The following is a 19958-nucleotide window of genomic DNA, read 5'->3' as shown; positions in this document are numbered from 1 at the left end:
AGTTGATTGCTAGGAAGATTCGTCCCTCCTGACACACTGAAAATGTTTGCTTTTATTAGCGAAATTAATAGTCCATAATATTTTAATTTCTTCTTTTGGCTGCCAGGAAGCTTAGAACTAAATTCCTTGTGCAAATGTAGCTATATACTTCAGATTTTTCATTACTGCTATCTAGGCCCTCCCGTAATCCCTGAAACAGTACTTAACTCTTATTTTATCTTTTCCTTAATGGTCCTATCGGTGGTGCTACAAAGCCAGGCTATTTAGGATGTATTTTCTGAACGTGTCTCATGAATTAGCTCAGGGCTTTAAATACATTTTCCCACAGAATCCTCAGAGCAACCCAGTGCGGTTGGAATTTTTCCATATTCCAGATGAAAGAGGCGGAGGCTAAAAAAACCACAAAGAATTGTGTTCAGAATCAAAAAGCTGGAGAGTGGGAGCCAAGTCAGGACTTGAAAATGATGTTAGCTAAAACACTGAACTTGTCAGCTCCGCCTCTCGGACACACATCCCCGCCTGTCACAGGTCGAGGAAGTTCAACAGGTGTCGAAGGAAACTGTCAGAAGAGGATCAGTTTCCCCAGATGAAACCCAAACAGCGAAGCGCTATTGGAGAAACAAAGCCAATTCTTTTTGGTAATTAAACATATGCAACTTAAAGCCATTTTGCACCCATGGAAAGTTACAAAGTGTATTGGTGTTGGAGCTCTGGGGAAACGGCTTCTCTTAAATTATTTGTTGGTTACACAGGACTTTTAAATCTCATTGGAGGACAAAACCCCATAAAAATCAGCATGGGGATGGTTGGCAGATCCCATTGCTAGACTCTTAAACTGAGGGACTATTTTAAAAGAGAACTATGTGTTTAAAGCTGTCACAGCAGCATGATTAGAAGTAAAAAAAAATAAGAAAGATAACTGGCCTTCAATAGGATAAAATACTTAAGTGATTTTGATTTGGCAGCAGTGTTGTGTATGTTACGTCATTCAGATGGAGACAGACATAAAAACCCATGTTACACATACGGATCCACCAGTGCAAAAAGGAAGTTAATGTATGGATGGCACAGTAGGTGCTAGGTATAGGCGAAAGTCTCCTTGCTCCTGCCATCACCTCAAAAGCTGGGGGTGGGGGAGGTCTCTTGCATTAGAGGTGAAGGAGAGTGGGACACCCCAGGGATGTCAGGGCTAGGGCCACATTCTTCATCTGAACTGAGCCACTGATTTAAAGGTGAAGAAGCAGAAGAATGCAAGAAAGAGAATGCAGAGTTCAAATACAGAGTGCAGGGGAGCTCATGAGAAGGCACTTTCTGAGAAATGATTTCTCGGCCTGGGCCCATCTCTTAAACAACACACAAAATCCTATGCGGTTCCCAAGGTAATGAATGGTCATTGCAAAAACATTCATTCCACGTGGAACTGTGTAAGATGGTGCTGGAAAGCCGAGCAACCTCCACCCCACCTCTGAAATCGCCCAAGTTCTCAGCCAGAGTGATGAGGAGACAGTTTTGGCTAAAATCCTGCAATCGTTCTCCCGTGTATCGATTTGGAGCCTAATAGGGCAATGTTATACCTCCTGTTTAGCAACTTGCTTTAGGTACCTACGAGGTTGTTTTGGACAGCTTTCCTTGTGTTGGATTTTGATCAAATGACTACTGTAGTTACAATGAAATTGCTTTTGTTGTTGTTCTTCCAAGTCCTCCAGGAACAGTGACAAGACCCATGATTTTCTTCCTGTGTCAAATTTCATGGTCCCTCGCTGTGACACATTTTCACAGATGGTATTGGGTGTCCCTTAGAACTACTGACACAATAGCTGTTTTGCTTATTGTTTTGAAGATATCCTCAACTGTTTATGCCAGCTTTTCCCCCAATATGCTTTAAGTCTGGCTCTCTCGTTTCTACTATCTTACTTTTTGGTTTGGAGAGAGGTCTTTCTTTCTGACGTTGAGTTGAGCTTACCTGAGGAGATTCCTGGGCGTGGGACGCAATCAGGTTATGGCGTCTGTGCGTGCTCAGGGGCCTGTGCTCAGACAGAGTGAAGCAGATGCTGGAATTTGGACTGCATTGGCACTTGGAGAAGTCGGGGAAACAGCACCCCAAAGTAATTCATAGCAACAACGTGCATTCTCTGCATTCCTTTTGGCAACTTGCTTGTGCACTTAACCGACTTATTTTGGACACCATTCTCCACATTGGGGTTAAGGTAGAAACATTTTAATTACCAGGAAGGGCTGATCCGAGAGAAGAATCTGGCGGCAGCAAGGAGTGGGGCGAGACGGTGCTATCGAGCACTGGAACCTCGGCAGTCTCATGGATTCAAGAGCAGAGCCACGTGAGTGATTGTTCTGCAGCATTCCTGGTGCCGTTGTGAAGGAACTTGTTCTCCGAAGGGTTTAACAGCTGATTACAGGGCAAGGGCCGCCAAAGAATTAAGGCCTGTTTTCCCAACATTGAAGTCCTCTGCTCTAATCCCCTGCCCTGTGTCTGTAGACACAGGTAGGCGCTGCTTGCAAAAAGCCCTTGCTGGTTAGTGGGGGCAAACGCCCTTTTATCGTGGGTTTTGTGTGTTTTCTTAGTAGATAATACTAGAGAGTAGAAAAAGTCCTTTGGGACTGACATCCTAGGCAGGGAAATTACGGTTGATGACAGGGAGAAGAGAGCTGGGAGTAACTATTCAGGTAGAGTATGGGATTGCTTTTATTCACCTTTTATCTGGCGCAAAAAACGTTCCTAGTGTCGTGCCAAGGCCAGGTTGCTCCTTTGAGTTCAAGTCCAACGCCTGGTAGCAAACACGTGTTTGCTCAGGTTTCCCGGCTATCCTTTTACAGTACAGGAGGGAAGTGAAATAAGGAACCAAGTCAAGCTGTTTTCTTCCAGTTGCTCAGCATGGAGTAGTAACAGAGAGGGGAGCTCAAGATCCCTGATGTTGGTCTTCGGCACTGCTCTTGAGGTGACTGCCTGGATTTGTGCTGCAGTCGAGGAAGGTGGTCAGTGACCGGGTCAGGGTGCATCGCAGGCCCTGCTGGAAAGAGAACTCTGCTAAATCTTTATACCTCCAAGCCTGCTGCCTGTTCAAGATACCCTGAACCACCGCAAGAGGTGGTTCCCCTTGCAGCACGAGCTCCTAACAAAAATCAGGTGTTTTCCATCTTCATGTGATTGGAAACCAAGGTTTCCCAAACTCATTTTGCATTTTGGGCTGGATAATGTGTTGACATTTTGGACTTCGGATAATAGCCTGTTCCGGGGCTACTCTGTGTGCATTGCAGGGTGTTCAGTAGCAACCCTGATCGTTACCCATCAGATGCCAGCAGCACTTTGCCTCCTTACACTCCCTTCTCCCCAAATGCCCCCGGATATCTCCAATGTCCTCTGGGGTGCAAAGGAGCCCCAGCTTGAGAACCACTGAGTGAAACTGAGGAAGTCTTTTTACTTGGCTATGTGAATGGTGAGGTTGTAATAATATGGGGGTGGTAGGGAGAAAAATGAAATAAATACTATACAGATTTCATGACTTACCTTTGATTAAAAATAATAAATATATTTAGAGAAAAAAGATGTACATTTTCATATATAATACTGGCTGCCTGGTCTTGAACTTGCAATTTGTAGATGAAGTCTTGTCAACAAATCACAGCAACTTGGTCCTCTCACCAAAACTTACCAGCCGAGCTAAACTTACCAGATTCTCTATGTGGGCCTCAGAGGGTTCACGTTAATTCTGCGGCCTTAAATAGGAACTACCAAAACGATGTCAAGCAAAGGCAGCTGTGGCAACACTGGGGGGACCGTCCTTTTGCTTCACTCATGTTGGTCTACATCTCTTATTTGGGACTTTCATCCTCTTTCTTCTGTCTGGGAGGACAGGACGCAGAACTGAGGAAGAGGCCAGGCCGCAGGAAAGAGAGGGGGGTGGTGGGTGAGCTCTGGAGGTGAGATGCACTCTGTGGAATCCTCGCGGGCCCTCGGTGGACTATTCAAAAAGGTGAACACAGGCCGACGTGTTTGTAAACTGACGGGTAATTCAGGGGATGATATTGAAACAGTTCTATCGCAAATACTATAGCAAAAACAGTGGTCACTGAATAATGTATCCTTTCGATAAGTACTTTCATAATGCAGGTTTGATTCACTGAAGCAGATTATGTAAGTAGTTGAAAATGACAATGGGATTTATTTTACAGCCCAGGAATAAAAATATATGTAGTTCATTTGGAGAGTAGCAGTTTTTATTTTGATGATGTAATGTGGAAAAGTAATTAAATTTGCACCTTTAAAGTAGGTTCCCAAGTCCATTAGTCTATAATCTAAGTAGCTAGTGACCTGCACAATAGTTAACATTAACAATTCTCTAGACTCCAGAGCCTCAGATACTGAGTCATTGATTCCTTAAGTTTCTGTTTCAAAAGATGTTGGATGAACAACTAAAAATATCACCAAATTGGACTTTATTAGTGGTGTACGGAAGTGTAGTATTTTGGCTACCATTTGATACATGTTCATAAATTCTGGAAAAGCCTCCATTCTTCAGGTTAATAGCACTGTCAGCCAGTTACATCATCATTTCATTAAAAAGGGATGTCTTAAACATCTCTTAAGAGAACAACTACATCTGATGGCAGACAAAACTGAGGCAACCCAAAGCCTGACTGGTGTAAGATTTTGCCTCTCATTTCTATGGCAACCCGTGATCTATATTCCAATCACACCTTGTTTTCTTTATCATGAAAATTTAGCCAGAAGCACTGAAGGTACTGAACATTAATTTTTATATGTCCTTTTTCCTTTGGAAAAAAAAATTGGAACAGGGGAAAACAAACCATAACATCCACAAGCTTATTATGCAAACACAATTAAGACCATACACTTACTAATTTTGAGATGATTTACATGCCTGGAAGGTCTGAGGGCTAAAAAACTGAATGCTAAATGAAAAAACTAACTACTCTGATACCCTAACAAATACACTCAATGAATGTTGGGTATAAAATTGCAAATGCTCATCTAACTTGACAGGGTCAAAACTTAGAGACTTGCTCACAGTGGTTTAAAATTTTATAGCTCCATATTTTTCAACGGGGTGATTTTTGTCTCTTAGGGGACTCTTGGCAATGTTAGGAGACATTTTTGGTTGTCACAACTAGTGGAAAGTATGTGGTGGTGGTGGTGTGTGTGTGAATGTGTGTTACTGTTAACTAGTGGGTGGAGACCAGAAATGATGCTGACCATCACAGAGTGCACAGAACAGCCCCCCCCCGCCATCGACAGAAAATTATCAACCCAAAACAGGAGGTTGAGACACCGTGCATCTAGCCTCACAGATGGTGTGCTGGAATGAGGGACGCATACTGAACATATTAAATTATTGAATAAATACTTGAATTCAAAGAAATAAAATTGTTTTGGAGGCAATCGTAGTTGTACTTTGCGTCCCTGTTTTTGTATTCTATTTATTTGTTATTCATTTAAATAGCATAGAGAGAGAGAAAAAAGAGAAAAACAAACCCACAAAATCCCTACTTTTTTTTCTTACTGCCCTTTGGTTAAAATGGTGAGGTCACAGGTCGGCTCTAAATACCTGATCAGTTTCGCAAACGAGTATTTCCCTTGCAAAACCTTTGGTGTAGCACCGGGTTGACGTAGCCACGTCACCTAATTTAAGTTCGGATAAGTTTTTTTCCTGTTAATCAAAAATGGACTTACCTTTTCCCAGTTGAATGCGATGCACTTGCCTTTAGCATCTGTCGCCCTAAATGTGGTTACACTTTGTCATCCGGATTTTGGAGGGAAACCTTGGCCCGGAATCCAATGGACACCCAGGTGAAGAGGGCAGATCCACCCTGGAAGAAAACGGGCAACTAATTTTTTTGATGGGATGGGTATAGGCGAGCATGAAAGCAATTCAATCACACAGCCAGAGGGCGCCAAAATGCCGCAAATAAAAGTTCCAAAGGTTCACCAGGGTTTTGCGGGAAGGTAACATTCGCTTTTGTCTAAGGAAAGAACTAGCGTTGTAAGCGATATCCTGTTACGTTCTCTTTTGCATTTGCTTCTTGCCAACGGATAAGCAAGGTGAGCATTATCTCCCTACCCTGGTGGTTATTTTGTGTCCCGGTGTTCAAAAAAGTGGCAGTCCCCAGGACTCCCCGACACGCTGAAGCCGGCCCGGGCTTTGACTTGTGCGCTTCAACGCGGGTAGCATCGGTTAACCCAGTGTTCCCGAGAACTGGCTGCTTCCATTAAATCTCACACACACACACACACACAGACACAAACCCGACGGGTCCTTTCCTCGGGTTCTTGTTTTTCCTTTCTCTCTCAATTCCCGAGAGCATCCCCGGAGGGCCACACTGCCCGCCCAGCCAGCTGGACTTAAGCCGTAGCGCTTGTCCGAAGCCGCAGCCGTCCTGGTTCCACCGAGCGCGCGCGGGAGCCGCCCACCCAGCGCGCTAGGTCCTCGGGGCGCCTCCCCGAAGTGCCAGCTGTTGGGGGCCACTTCCACCCCGCGGACATCCATCGTTAGAGCCTGAGGGGAAGCCACCAGGTCACTCCCAACCTCACTGCTGACCTGGGCATAGGGAATCTCAGCCGATGTCGCGAGCGTACGGGATTGGGGTGCTGAGAAAGGTAGCAGGTGGCAGGGGGCGTCCTTCATCATCACCTCTAGCCAGCCCCTTAAGTCTGAGCCTGAGCCGGAGCACATCTAACCAACCGATCCAAATGAGAGAAAGAATGAGAGAGAGAGAGAGGGACCCACCCACAGACAGTCCTGGAGCAGCGTGGGAGGGGAAGCATGGGGGCAGGGACCCTAGAATGGAGGGTGGTGGGGAGTGGGAAACCCGCATAGAGAGCAGATAAAGAGAAGCAGAAGGAAGAAAGGGGGGACCACCGGGATGGAGAAAAGAGGTGGGGGGGTTAGGGCGGAGGGGAGGGGACTTAAGGAGCGCACAGAGATGGAGCGGAGTCGAGGGGAGGCGGGCGGGGCCCCGGTATGGAGGGAAAGGAGGAGGGAGGCGGGCGGGGTGGCGGAGCGGGAGGCTGGGCGGGCGGACGCGGCGGGGGAGGTGCTGGGCAGGAAGGGGAGGGGGAGCGCGAGAGCAAGAAATGCAGAGGCTGCAGCGGCGGCGGCAGTAGCGGCAGCGCTCCAACTAGCTCCTCGCTCCGGGCTCCGCCGTCGAGCCGGAGAAAGAGTCTCCGTCAGCGGCCAGATACTTAGCCGGACGACGCCAGGGACCCGGGCCCGTCGGCGGCACCGCATTCACCCAGGGGCGGCGCAGGCACCCAGAGCCGGTAAGGAGGCGCGTCCGGGTGGCCCCGTCGCCACCGCCGAGCAGGGGCGCCGGCAGCGTTGGGGGCCTCGGCTTCCCTACTGCACAGCGCCCTGCTCCCCAGGCCCTTCTTTCTCAGTCCGCGCTGCAGCCGGGGTGGGTGAGTGGTGGTGATGCAGGGCCGGATTAGACGACGCAGGGCGTGGGGTCTCCCCACGAGGGCTCCATCGCACTTCGGGGATCTGGGGTGATGGGGGCGGCGAGGTGGGAGGCTTCAGCCACTCGCAGGGTGGGGAGGATGCGGGGGATGTCGAGTCTGATAAACGGAGTTGGAGCGGGTGGTGGGTAGCGGGAGAGGAGCTGCTAGTTGAATAAACTGCCGAATGCGAAAGCTTTAAAGCGCACTGAGGCCCAAAGAGCGGTTTTGTGGGCCTGAAGGGAGCGTATCTGTCATCGGAACCTTCCACAGCCGGGAAGAAAGCATTTGGTGTGAGGGGCTCAGCAGTAAAAGATGGAGGGTGGGGGTGGGGTGGGGCGGGAGTAAGGGGAGAGAGAATATGGGGAATCTGGTCTGATCAGAGGAAGGAGGTGGCTTTGGGGTTTAGCAAATGAATTTCCTTGACCGGTGGGACTCATGAATCTTGGCTTGGGGTGGCCAAGGAATGCGAGGTTCACACGACAACGTGCCTCCAAGAAGCACATACAAGCGGATCAAAGCCTCAGCCTCGGACGTGGCTGAATTGCTTCCCCACTAACCTGTGGGCCACTTCTGAGCATTTCATTTTTTGGAGTCTTCGGTTCAGAGAACGCACCAGGCGCTTCCACTCGCGGCCCCAGCCCAGAGGGTGTGAGCTTGAACCTGACTACGCGCGGCCCCCTAACGACCCAGCCCCGCTGCGAGCGAAGGTTTGGGGTTTAGCAGGTTTTGCCTAAAGCACAAACTATGAAACCCGACGCCAGGTTCCTGTTCCTCCCCCTCCCCCCGCCCCCGCTCCGAAAAATATAAATTGCAGAATCCCTGGATCGGATCGCACACACAATGCCCGGCTGCAAACCGCATTCTTTTCATGAATATTCATCGAACGCTTGGCTGGGCTCCTTATCTGCTTCCCCAGAGATATTTCCGCCTTGAAACGAACTCCGTGGACAGCCTTTGCTTGTGTAATTTTCACCCTGCTGAAATTAGCACAGTTCACATGGGTGCGTTTTTAGTACCTTGAACAGGATTGACACACCTCGGTCTCCCGCGAGGCCAGTAGCACATATGTGGCTGGTTAAAATCAAACATTAGCATCGAGGTGGTCTTCCTACCAAAGGGGTGTGGACCAACACCCTCACCCCCCTTCCCTCGGGATTATAGCCTGGGCTAACAGATCCCCAGTGCTGTGGGCAAAATGAATGAATCGGGACTGTAATTACCTATTCCTTTGTCTTGGCCTCGCGCATGCGCGAGAGAGCTGGGTGTGGAGGGCCGGGGCAGCCGTGTCTGATCTCTCCATCACCCACCCACCCACTCCCTTCCGAGGCGGAGGAACAAAGGCTTTTGCCCTAAATGTTGCGTGAAACCCTTGGACACAAATGACAATCTCCCCCCCCCCCCCCCGTGTGTGCTTCTTCTTTATCAAGCTCTCATCGTTTGCTTTTTTAGTGATTTCAATTGACCAAAAATAAGATTAGCCTTTATAATGAGAGCGAATTATGGATTAACTATTTTTTAATCGAACACTGTTACTGGCCTTTAAAGTACTGTCCATTATTCTTTTTCCTGTAACATTGCACTGCAGTGATGGTGACTCTTCATTTGCATCAATTAACTGTTTGTCTGACAGATTTTTTGCTGCTGGTCATTTGATTAAAGGCCACTGATTTCAAAAACGGCTAGTGGGTATTGGCCTTACTGTCACAACTTGGTTAAATTGAGACATCTTGGCGTTTATAGGAACAAGATGGCCTACAAAACCCAGAGCGGAGAAAATGGTTACCTTGTCGGGGGATCCTAACCCTTTCATTTTTCCTTGCTTCCTACCTCATTGTTTCATTAGGAATCTCCAAAGGCAACCCCCCCGGAGATGGAAATCTACTCATGGGGGAGGAAGGCGGCAGTCCCTCTGGCTGCTGGGGGTGAATATAGTTAAGTTCATTTCGCTTTCTTTCCTTTTCTTCTTTTCTCCTCTTCTCTTCTCCTCTCTTTTCTCTCTTCTCTCTCTTCTCTTCTCTTCTCTTCTCTTCTCTTCTCTTCTCTTCTCTTCTCTTCTCTTCTCTTCTCTTCTCTTCTTCTCTTTCCACTTTCTTGTTTTTTTTTTTTCTTTCTTTTTCAATATCTAACGGAAGCCATAATACGTGTACTTTTGGCTGATTTTCTTTCCAATAATGTATTATCCAAGTTATGGCTTTTTAGATTTCTTTTTGGGCTACCATCCAAAGGGAGACATTGTGTATATAAAGTAGGAGCTAAATATATTTTTTTGCAGGTATATACGTATAAGAATTTTAGGCTTAAGTATTCTCAGTACACCCTGGTAGGACAACATGTGGCAGGACGAGGGGGATTATCTCTTTTGTTCCTTCTAATAAAAACTTGAACCCTATATGAAAGGGCCCGTACTTGGTAGGACAGCTGCCTAGTACCTGTTCTATTTCTTATTATTGAGAGGTTTATGGTGTGTTATAGCAGTAGATGTAATTTTTCTCTTTTTTCTTTTCCTGTGGATTGTATTTTTGAGGGAGAGGTGGGTTGGAATATAGACCAAATTCAATAGGAAATATACACCAATATACCCCCAAAGCAATGAGTCTCAGGTTTTTGAGCAATATAATTTTTAAATAGAATTCTTACAAAGATCATTTATCTTAATCTTTTACCTAGCTTGATTTTTACCAAGCCCTAGCAGGTGAGAAAGGGAGCTAATTGGGCCTTTTGACAAAAATGCACCAAAGTGATTATATCGACAGTGGCATTTTCCCCTTAACTGGTGCCTGTGCTTTCATTGTGGCCTGTGGAAGAGAACTGCCCCCCCCCCCCCCCACATGACTCTAATTAAAACGTCCAGTGGAAGAGCTCAGCCTAAAGGCCTTAGCTCCCTGTTCTTGGAGACGTCATCATTAGTTGTGTGTGTGTGTTTAATTCACATTAAGAACAATTTTAAGCCTTTTTCATTCTATGGTCACAGTAAGTGGAGTATGAAGAACTTATGTGTGGATGAGATTTGATCACTGTAAAATAAATATCTGTGCTTTTCATTGTATTTCAGAAAAAACTGCAAAAACCAAAACCATTTTTAAAGCAAGTAAGGTACTGTGTGTGTGTGTGTGTGTGTGTATGCTATACTACAATAAATCTTACTAATGTTATGAAATTAATTGGTAGAGAATATTATTTATAGTGCTTCATATTAGTCTTTGGAAAATATTTTATTTTTAAATATGTATGTAAAAGAGAGAGCCTAACTAGTCTACTAAGAAGCTTATTTCCAATTTCTACCAGTGCACCCCTAAAACAAATGGGTTTCATTGAACATCTTAAATTAAGATGTTCATCTAGAGGCTTAAAAACTCACATTAAACCCTACAAAATTTTAAAAGCTGCAATAATCAATGCTTTTTAAATAAAGGATTTATAAAATTGTTTTGTCTTATTTTTGTGATCTCTTAAATTTTTGCTCTGAAAATATCAAAAAAGGCCTATTATTTGTTAAGAGCATTTGTCTTTGGTGTCTGTTTCTGTTGAAAGACATGCTTTGGTTTGCTTAGGCTTTTGTTTTTCTTGTGTGTAGTTTTGAACCTACTCATTTTACACCCTCTTTATATGAAAGATTAACATCTAACGATCCTCTTAGCTGGTAAACCGGAAACTAGGCAAAAACCTTGCATATTTAAACAGGGGAGAATGGTGTGGAATCTTCATTTTATCAAGTTTTCTCATCTTACGGAATCTTATTTATTCTGCCTCTTAAGACTTAAGGTAACCCAATGCAACATGAACTTTACTTTTTGGCTTAATTATGGTGGATAAATATCAAGAAATGAATCTGAGGTTGCAAATAGGCAGAATTTTTAAAAGAGTACACTCTTGATGTGTTTTGTGGATTTTTTTTTTTAAGTTTTCCTAGGGTATAATAGAAAGCCACTGTGTTTAAAAATCTCTAGGCACTGGCTGGGCCACTCTGGGCAAATTACTTCAAAACTCCCTGGATTTTACTTTCTTCAGTTATAAAACTGGGATAATAATTCCTACTTTCAAGCTATAGTAAGGGCCACGTGTAGGTGTGAAAGTGCACGGGACTTCTCAGTCTGCATTTTGACACCTGAGGGCTCTGGGTGTACTCTGTCAGAAAATGAATATTTCATTCTTAAAAATGCTAATTCATCATAATCCTAAACTTCTGTTCATTTGGATATATTCGAAGCTCTGAGGCACTGCATGGGAGTTTGCCCAAAAGTGGGCTCAATGAAGCCAGGACAGCCTCTCTCATTGAATTCCCTATGGCTGCTTATGTAACTCAAGAGATGGCATCTGAGTTCTTTTGAGAAAACACACAGCTAGTCTTAAAACCATGGAAGTTCCAAGCCTGCCAAAGGAAGGTTTTTCGTTATATGCTGTTCTCTCTGCAGCTATTAAGACATACAGCTAGGTAAGGGTCACGTGAGAAAACTTGTCCAATGAACTTGATCAAGAGTAAAAGACAACCCTGGAGCCAGATTCTTACCAGGATACAGATAAGTTGTGATTTTGAGAAGCAGCACTGTGATCATACAGCATTCTCTTCTTCCCTCTGGAGGTCAGAAATGGGATGAAGTGGGAGGCCCCAAGCCTCATAGTGTGTTTTCCTTCTGCACCCTAAGGATTTAAATCACTTAAAAAAAAATCAGGCTTTCCAAAGACAGTCGATTTTTTTTTTTTTGAACAAACACAAAGAAAGCAGAGATTTCTTGGCTAGCCAAGGCCATCAGTGAGGGAAGGTTGCAACTGAGCAGGCGTGGAAGTCTAGGAATAAATTCCTGAAAGCTTTAGAGACTGAGACATAGAAACCATCTGCTAGCACCACAGGGACACGGGGCGTAAGGAGACATTTCAAGGTAATATAGGAACATGGTGTTCAGTGGGGAAGGTAATGCATCGACACAGTATTCCTCCCTTCTCCCTTGAACATTCTGTGAACTTTGTTGAATTAATTTTGTTGTTGGGTTGGTTGTTCATTTTAGATGAGGGAGGGTGGGCTGGATTCATTAGTTTGTTTTTTTGCACTTCTCTCTGAAATGTATATTTCAGCCATTAAACACACTTACGTGTGTAGGGAGTATATTTAGAAAGCATGGTTTGTAGGGCTAGATATAGTGGGGTTGGTCTCTGGAGCCACATTCACTGGGTTGAGAATCTTGCCCCAGCCATTTTCTAGCTGTGTGAATTTTGGCCAGTTGCTTAGCTTCTCTGTGCCTCAGTCCCCATCTGTTAAGTGGGGGTTACAATGCAGAGTTATTGTAAGGATTAAGTGAAATCCTCAGACTCTGAGGACAATGCTTCGAGCATATGCAGTGCACCTTAAACACCTTAATTTAGCATGTTCATGGTAAAGTAGGAGAAGCCCAGCTTTTTCTACTTTGCCCTCTACACCTGTAGCTGTTCATCTGCCTTTTCAGAGAGCATGTTTCCAGACAGGCCATGATGGTATTTTGAAGAGAGTACCGTATTTTGCCATGTATAATGTGCACTTTTTTGCCCAAATTTTTGGGGAAAAATATGGATGTGCATTATACATGGGAATAATGATTACATGCCATGGGTATAAGAATCCCATGTTTATAATAATCCCAGAAAAACGTGGGTGCACATTATACATGGCAAAAACACTGTAGCTGGTAGGACATTAAAGTCTGAGGTTTAGAATAATCCTGGCCACAATTCAGTATGTGGCCAGGACATTTGTCCCAGTTTCAAAAGTCTAAAATGGGTAGGTTAATACAACCCCAGCCTCCAGTACTGAATTGGCATTAAAATGAAAAAAACAAAAACAAAAAAAAGCAGAAGTCCTGGAACTTGAGAGGCCTTCAGAGGAAGGCTCACTATATGGTGTTAGGGATAGACTAAATTTCTTCAAATTCCTGGAGTTACTGGGCTTTATTGTGTCTTGAATCAAGGTGCACTAATTGGCATTTGAAAGGAGTACCAGTACTTAGATTGGTAAAAGCCAATCTTGTTGTACAGTTAAAATACCAGGGACTCACCTGGTGCAAATTTCCCTGTCCCACACCCTCTGCACTCTCCCCACCCCGTTCCAGGAGGGAAGGGACGACTGTATTATGCAGGAATGTGAGGTCTTGTCAACACCGTTCTTGAAGTAAATGTCTGCATGGAGGCTTTAATCACTGTAGCCTCTTCAAAACAACAACAACAAAAAAGTTTCTTTGGAATTTCAGCTATTTGGGATTGGTCCATTCTCCAATCAGTTCCAGCCTTTCAGGCGTTTAATTCAGGGATCTGCCCAAGCGGTTTGTTTTTGGCTTTCTGGACGCTCGCTGTTGCTGTTGAGCGAAGGTGAAGTTATTCTCATTTCAGTTACGTCATTTTCAATAGTTTCTTTAAACATGTTTAGAATCTTACAGATTTGGGAGGGAAATTAAACTTAACTTTACTTCTCTGTCTGGTGCTCACTGTAAGAAAGACGTGTCCACAAGATGGTTGTCTCTTTTGAAAAAGTCCCTCTCTCAGAGGTTTTTTTCTTTTTTAATCTGAGAAGTTAAGGGATGAAATTGGACATTTGTTGATTGTACATCATATGCTCTCATTGAATTTCATCCCCTCAAATTGTAAGATGCATTTTACCTGCAAACAAATACAAACTAGAGGGTGTCAATGTAAGAAAAGCTTAAACCTGTAGAGAATTTTTATGGGTTTATTTGAGCCAAACTGACGACAATTGCTGGGAAGCAAAATCTCAGTGGATTGAGGAGGTTCTCCAGGGGATGATGGCAGCTTTGCACCTTACTTATCCATCGCGATCAGAGGAGGGGCAGAAGGGGTTACCTGGAATTCATGGTGATGGATCGGGGCGGCAGGAGAAGGCAGAGCTGGGAAGTCTCTGCGACTGGATAAAAAGTAAAGTGAATAGACACTTCCTTTACATTTGTGGGTATGGGATAGTTAGCAGTTAACAACTCATATGACAACAATAATAATGAAGGGTCCGGAGGTCTCTGCTTTGGTGCAGTGAGGGGTCCCAGTAAAGGAAATGACCCTGACCTTCTAGAGGTATGTTATCTTAGAAGCAAAAAGACAATAGACAAGCTCAGTTACGGTAAAGGTTGGTCTTTGTCAAAGAAGATATAGGCCTACGACATGACTATCCACCATGACTTACTTTTAGTTAGAAAATTTGAATTTCAGACCATCCTATGTGGTTCTTCAGATCTCTGAATTTGTAAGGCTGCCTGCAGGCCTCCCCTGAGCTTGTCAGTTCTAGGCCTCTTTTGGGTCCACTAGGGTTAAGTAATATACATAAGATCCTAGAGCTAATAGAAAGTGATGGGATTCAAATCTGTGTCTGATGGCCCCATTCCTCTCCACATTGCTGCACTGGTCTTGCTGTAAGCCTTGGCCTTTTTACCCTCTGTCACATGGACAGCCTTCACATGCACTAACATATTAAATGTTATTTAGAGAGAATCGTGCTTAGCTCTTTGATGAAAAATTACGTGTTACAGAAGAGATGCAGTGTGGAAGAAATATTTAATCAGTAAGTACACGACGTGAACGACGGATTAGAAGTGCTTCTTGTAGTGAACATGGGCTCATATCCTGACGTCACACCTTTTCTAGCAGGATGGTGCTGGAGGCTGCTGTTCATAAAGACTGTAGGTGAACCTGGGGCGTTTGATTGGCTCCCTTCACTTCCTCCTTACCCTTCACAGGTGGGCCTCGGATACCTTCCTCGTGGTTCCAACTTTGAGATACTAATCAGACAGGAGTGAGCCTTCGTCCAGCTCTGTGGTAGGGGTTGCCTGACTAGAAGTAGACCAAGTTCTCGGTTTATTAACTGGTCTTCATTCTGCCTCCTTGTGTGCGGGGTTCACTTGCAGAAACCGGTGGCTGCTTTAAATACTATCCTGAGTACAACATAAGTCCTTTGTAAATACTCATGCTCTCATAACAAAAAGTTTGAAAGCTCATGACTAAAACACTCATTTGGGAACTTAAATGGATCTTAGAAAAGTTAGTGGATTACCCAGGGTCCCTTGAGCTGGTTAGTGGCTGAGTGGAAACCCAGGTTATTTCCCAGGAAAGCCTCACACCTACTACCCCGCCCTTCTGTCTGACTGAGCCAAACTCTTACTCACTGTCTGTAACTTAAGAAAAAAAAAATTCCCACCACTTTTCGAAAACCCAAATCTGATTCCGTGTGTCTCTCCCTGCTGCCCCATCTCCTGTTTCCTGCAGAAAGAACTTCTACTGTTCTCCCTGGTACATGACTGGCCCCCTACTCTCCAGTTCCGCCCTGTTACTGCTTCATCTCCAGGCCAATTTTCACCTCCACTGACCTCTCTTTGCTTCTTACCTTGCGGGCACGTGACTTCCTTCATATGCCAAAGAACTTATGGCATGTATGAAAATAACTTTGTTCATAAAAATACATTTTAGTGTCACACCTTTTGTTTTCCTCCTAAAATTTACAGTGGTACAAGGTTGGGGAGCTGTGGATGGAGGGTACATGTTTGAAAAGAAGCCAATTGGTTTTAGGCTAATTTGGGGGCCGAAGAGCAAGTGGAATATGGAGTACTGGCTGTAGAAATGCTCGGAAAACTCTTGGGAAATCCAGCCCCCTGTGTTGGGAGAAGTGAGTGTTGTCTGGCTTATTGGTTTGAGAGCTGCATAATGCACCAGGTTGAACCTTTTTTTCTTTATAATTATCATTTATAGTATTTGGGCTGATTTAAAGGATTTAAAGGGCTCTGAATTTCTGAAGTAGTCATTAAAATATAGAACTGAGTTACATGTTAAAACGTTTTACCAAGCCTAACTTTTAGATGGTTGATTTTAGCAATGTTAACAGTTTACATTTGTATTTGGTGAAACTGTGGTAGTTTTAGATAGGACACAGTTGTAATTTCATGTTTTGAAATGATCACCTTTAGACAGATCAATCAATGGAGAATAAGCTTTGATTAATTTACATTTTTTTCTCCCCAGGGAAACCAGCAAAAAATGACCTCACTGTTTTTGTAATGTTTTTAATTATTACAGTTTTGCAGGTTGAGAAAAAGAATATATTCCTAAAATAAGCTCCCATTAAAACCTCTTTTATGCGTCTCTGAAGAAATAGATGTTAGAGAATAGTTTTTCCTGGTTGAGCTTTCCACGTTATAAATTTCCTGAATTGCTTGGCAAAGTGCCTTTGAAAAGACCCACATCATTTCCCCGTTGACAGCCATTCAAAGCACCGTTACCACCCAGGCCAGCGCAATAGCCAAGCTCACTGGCAACAACGTCCAGTTGTGGAAACAGTGCATGAAAAGGGGGAACAGCAGCAACCACCTAGTAGCTGTGAGACCATCCTGTTTCCTCGGCACGTACAGAAGAAGGTGCTTAGAATTGTTGGGTCTTCGCAGGACACTGTCTTAAGCTTTCCTGAGCTTTGTCTTGGAAACCGTAGGGGCTGTAGGAATATTTGCTGCCTTTAACCTTTACAAATGTTCTCAGCTGTTTCAATAGAGGATAAACAACTTCTGTATTTGCCTTTGGGATATTTAAGATGATTGGGGAAAAGGAAAACCTAGAGAAATCGGTGATTTACAGGTGGGGAGATTTGAGGTGATTATTTCCCCTCCTTTATCCTGCATTTCGTCAAGAAGGTAGGGTGACATTATGTGACCACTGGGGTATTTACTAAATGCATTGTGTGGTTAAAGAAGGTGCTCTGGAATATTCTCTGAATGACTCATTTTCCTATGGAAAAAGAAAGAATCTCGGTTAACAATGGGCGGTGACGAGAGTTCCTGGGTCTTCTTGTGATAACCCGGCCTTGGTGGGTGCCCCTCTGTCGACAGGAGGTTTCCTGTGGCGAGAGGGTGTCCTCAGTAGTCCTGGTGACCTGCTGCTGGTGAGACCTCAGGCTCTGGGTTTCCAGGGCTCACCCCACTGGACTCTAGAAACCTGGTTCCAGAAATTTCAGTGTTCTGTTTTCAGACAAATAGCAACTAGTGTTTGTCCTGATGTTCTCAGAAAGGTTGTTAAGACCAGATGGATAATGGTTTCCCAGGTATGTGTTTCTGCACACGTGACTGGCAACTGAATGTTACGCTTCTCCGGAATATGGGGCGCTGGTTGACCCATGAAAAGCCTCACTGAAGGCTTCATTGGTGTAAGACAAAAGTTACTCGCTCACTTTATTTACCTCTACCTTTTCTATTCAAACTCATTTTGTTTCCACCACCCAGAGAGCTTAGCTCTGGTTTCAGCTGTACTAGAGTTTCCTGGGTGGGTGGGTGGGTGGGTGTCTGAAGGGACCGCACAGGCCACAGTGCAGAGAGGGGCAACCGCCCGGTGGACTTACACGATTTCACCAAGGTAAGAGTTGTGGTTTTAAATATAATGCACTCTCAGTGGAAAATCAGCATTCTAGTACTATGTCTAAGATACTGTGTTTAACTCATTACTACTCTGAATGCGGAGAAGGTAATAAAAAAGTGAATTTAACAAAAAAAATTTTTTCAGCTGTCTTCACATCTGTGTCCCTCATCCAAAGTGTCACTTAGTTGCACTAAACTTTAATGGCTGTCCATAGTAACACCTTTTTTTTTTTTACTGTGTTCAGCAACAAATATTAGAATGTTTTGGGGGCGAAGAGGTGGTTAGAGAGAGCAGTCAGCAACTCAGGACAAATGCACGCACGCCGCCCCTTCCACGCGTGTTCTGTGGAGCCGGCACCTGTGGATCTTGTTCTTGTCCCGATCCCCAGTGGCGAGGCGCACAGCCAGACGAGGGGCCTTTGTCATTCTGCAGCGAGAACCAAGAATCTCAGATAAAGGGCAAAGAAGTCCGGGATGATGTCATACTGCAAAAAAAAAAAAAAAAAAAAATGTTAACTGCTGTTTCTCAGGGAAGTGAAAAAAACAACAACAAAAAAAGCCCCCAAAAAGCTGAAGCCAGTTTTGAGTTGGGCATGATTCCTGTTGGGGGAGGCTGTGAACTGGGGGAAGATATATTTGAAAAACAAAACAACACCCAAAATCTTAGGGTACTGAACAGTTGTTAGCATGTGCAGCCTGGCAGACCAGCAGGCCCTGCCGGGTTGGCGATTGTTTGCATAGTTTACCTGGTAGAGGAAATATCTAACTGCCAGAACAAATGTTTTTCAGCGCACTATTATGCACTGTGGTTAGTGTGAGGTTAATTGGCCTGGACGTATTTCCATTTAAATTGGATTCTGATAACACATTTCACTACCTCCCCACCTAATTAAACGGTTCAATCTAGGGGATCGACAGCATTTCTTATTCACTGTTGAGGTTTTTAAAGACCCGCCTGAAAAAGAGGAAGGGGCTGCACTGAGGGGGAGTTCAGCGCAGTAAATGTTCGGTAATTTTGCAGCAAGGCGTCTGGATGGAGAGAGGGGAACACCATTCCTTTCTGTTTCCAGGAATGCCCTTGTGTGTGTGTGTGTGTTGTGGGGGGGTGTTTCTGGTAAGTACAATACAGGAAGCAAAACTATATCATTCTAGGTCAGCAGTCAATGTTACCTCTTGTTTCTTTTTTTTTTTATAAAGATTTTCTTTATTTATAGACAAGAGGGGAAGGGAGAGAGAAACATCAATGTGTGGTTGCCTGCCCTGCACCCCTGCGCTGGGGATCTGTCCTGCAACCCGGGCATGGGCTCTGACCAGGAATCAAACCAGCGACCCTCTGGTTTTGCAGGCCCGTGCTCAATCCGCTGAGCTACACCAGCCAAGGCTACCTCGTTTCTGAGCCCCAGTCGCCCTCTCTCTAGTGTTCCACAGGAGTGAAAAGAAAGCACCCTCAAGAGGAGGAAGCGGGAATAGGAGAGGGTGGGAATGCCTACGGTAATAGAAGGTGATAGAAGTGGTGGCAGGCACTGGCCTTGCTCCTGTTAGCCCGTTAGCGCTGCCATAACAAATAGCACAGTCTGGGTGGACTGTGCAACAGAAATCCATGTTCTCACAGTTGTGGAGGCTCGAAGTCCAAATCGAAAGTGTTGACAGGTTTGATTTGTTCTGGGGTCTCTCTCTGTGGCTTGCAGATGGCCGACTGTTTGCTCTGTTCTCACAGAACCTTGCATCTGTGGGCCTGCCTCCCTGGCGTCTCTGCCCGTGTGTCCTCATCTCTTTTATAAGGACTCCAGTGCTATTGGATGCAAGGTTCGCCTTAGTGGCTTCATTTTAGCTTAATCATCTCTTTCAAGGCTGTCTTTCCCAATACAGACACATGCTGAGGTACTGGAGGTTAGGGCTTCAACAGATGAATTTCTGGTGAAGTGCTCCTTCACACGTTCCTGCCCTCAAGAAGTGGGTGGGGAAAACCAGCAGCACTTGAGCCTTTGGTTTAATGCTCACGAATCCAGTGGGCCAGGCTGGAAGTGTCCTCACCTGACACATTAAATGCAGGGAGGCTCATTTTCTTAAGATTCGCATTGCTAGAAAGGCTAGGGCCTGGTGTGGGATTCGAAGCATTGTTTCTG

General features: G+C 44.8%; 1 protein-coding gene and 1 long non-coding RNA gene across 4 annotated transcripts in view; one reads left to right on the top strand and one right to left on the bottom strand.

Annotated features, from left to right (window-relative positions):
- The window catches only part of BASP1 (brain abundant membrane attached signal protein 1), a 67944-nt gene that overhangs the window by 14337 nt on the left and 33649 nt on the right, over positions 1-19958 (top strand). Inside the window, exon 1 of one of the 2 annotated variants that reach the window (XM_028516364.1) lies at positions 7039-7294. The exons of the other annotated variant lie outside the window; for it this stretch is intronic. The gene's annotated coding sequence lies outside the window, so the exon portion shown is untranslated. Of the gene's footprint in view, positions 1-7038; positions 7295-19958 lie in introns of those variants that run through there. 2 annotated transcript variants of the gene reach the window in all.
- On the bottom strand, positions 2684-6721 carry LOC118499421. 2 transcript variants are annotated; one of them, XR_004901901.1, is made up of 3 exons: positions 6096-6721; positions 5708-5844; positions 2684-3859 (listed from the first exon to the last, which is right to left on the bottom strand). It is a non-coding gene; the product is annotated as an uncharacterized LOC118499421 (long non-coding RNA). The 2 variants fall into 2 exon arrangements; XR_004901900.1 differs by having other exon boundaries at positions 6573-6721.

The sequence above is a fragment of the Phyllostomus discolor genome, chromosome 3 (genome assembly GCF_004126475.2).
Source record: "Phyllostomus discolor isolate MPI-MPIP mPhyDis1 chromosome 3, mPhyDis1.pri.v3, whole genome shotgun sequence".
NCBI classification, from domain to species: Eukaryota; Metazoa; Chordata; class Mammalia; order Chiroptera; family Phyllostomidae; genus Phyllostomus; species Phyllostomus discolor.
Note: the sequence above shows the minus strand (reverse complement) of the source record. Positions and strands in the feature narration are given on the sequence as shown.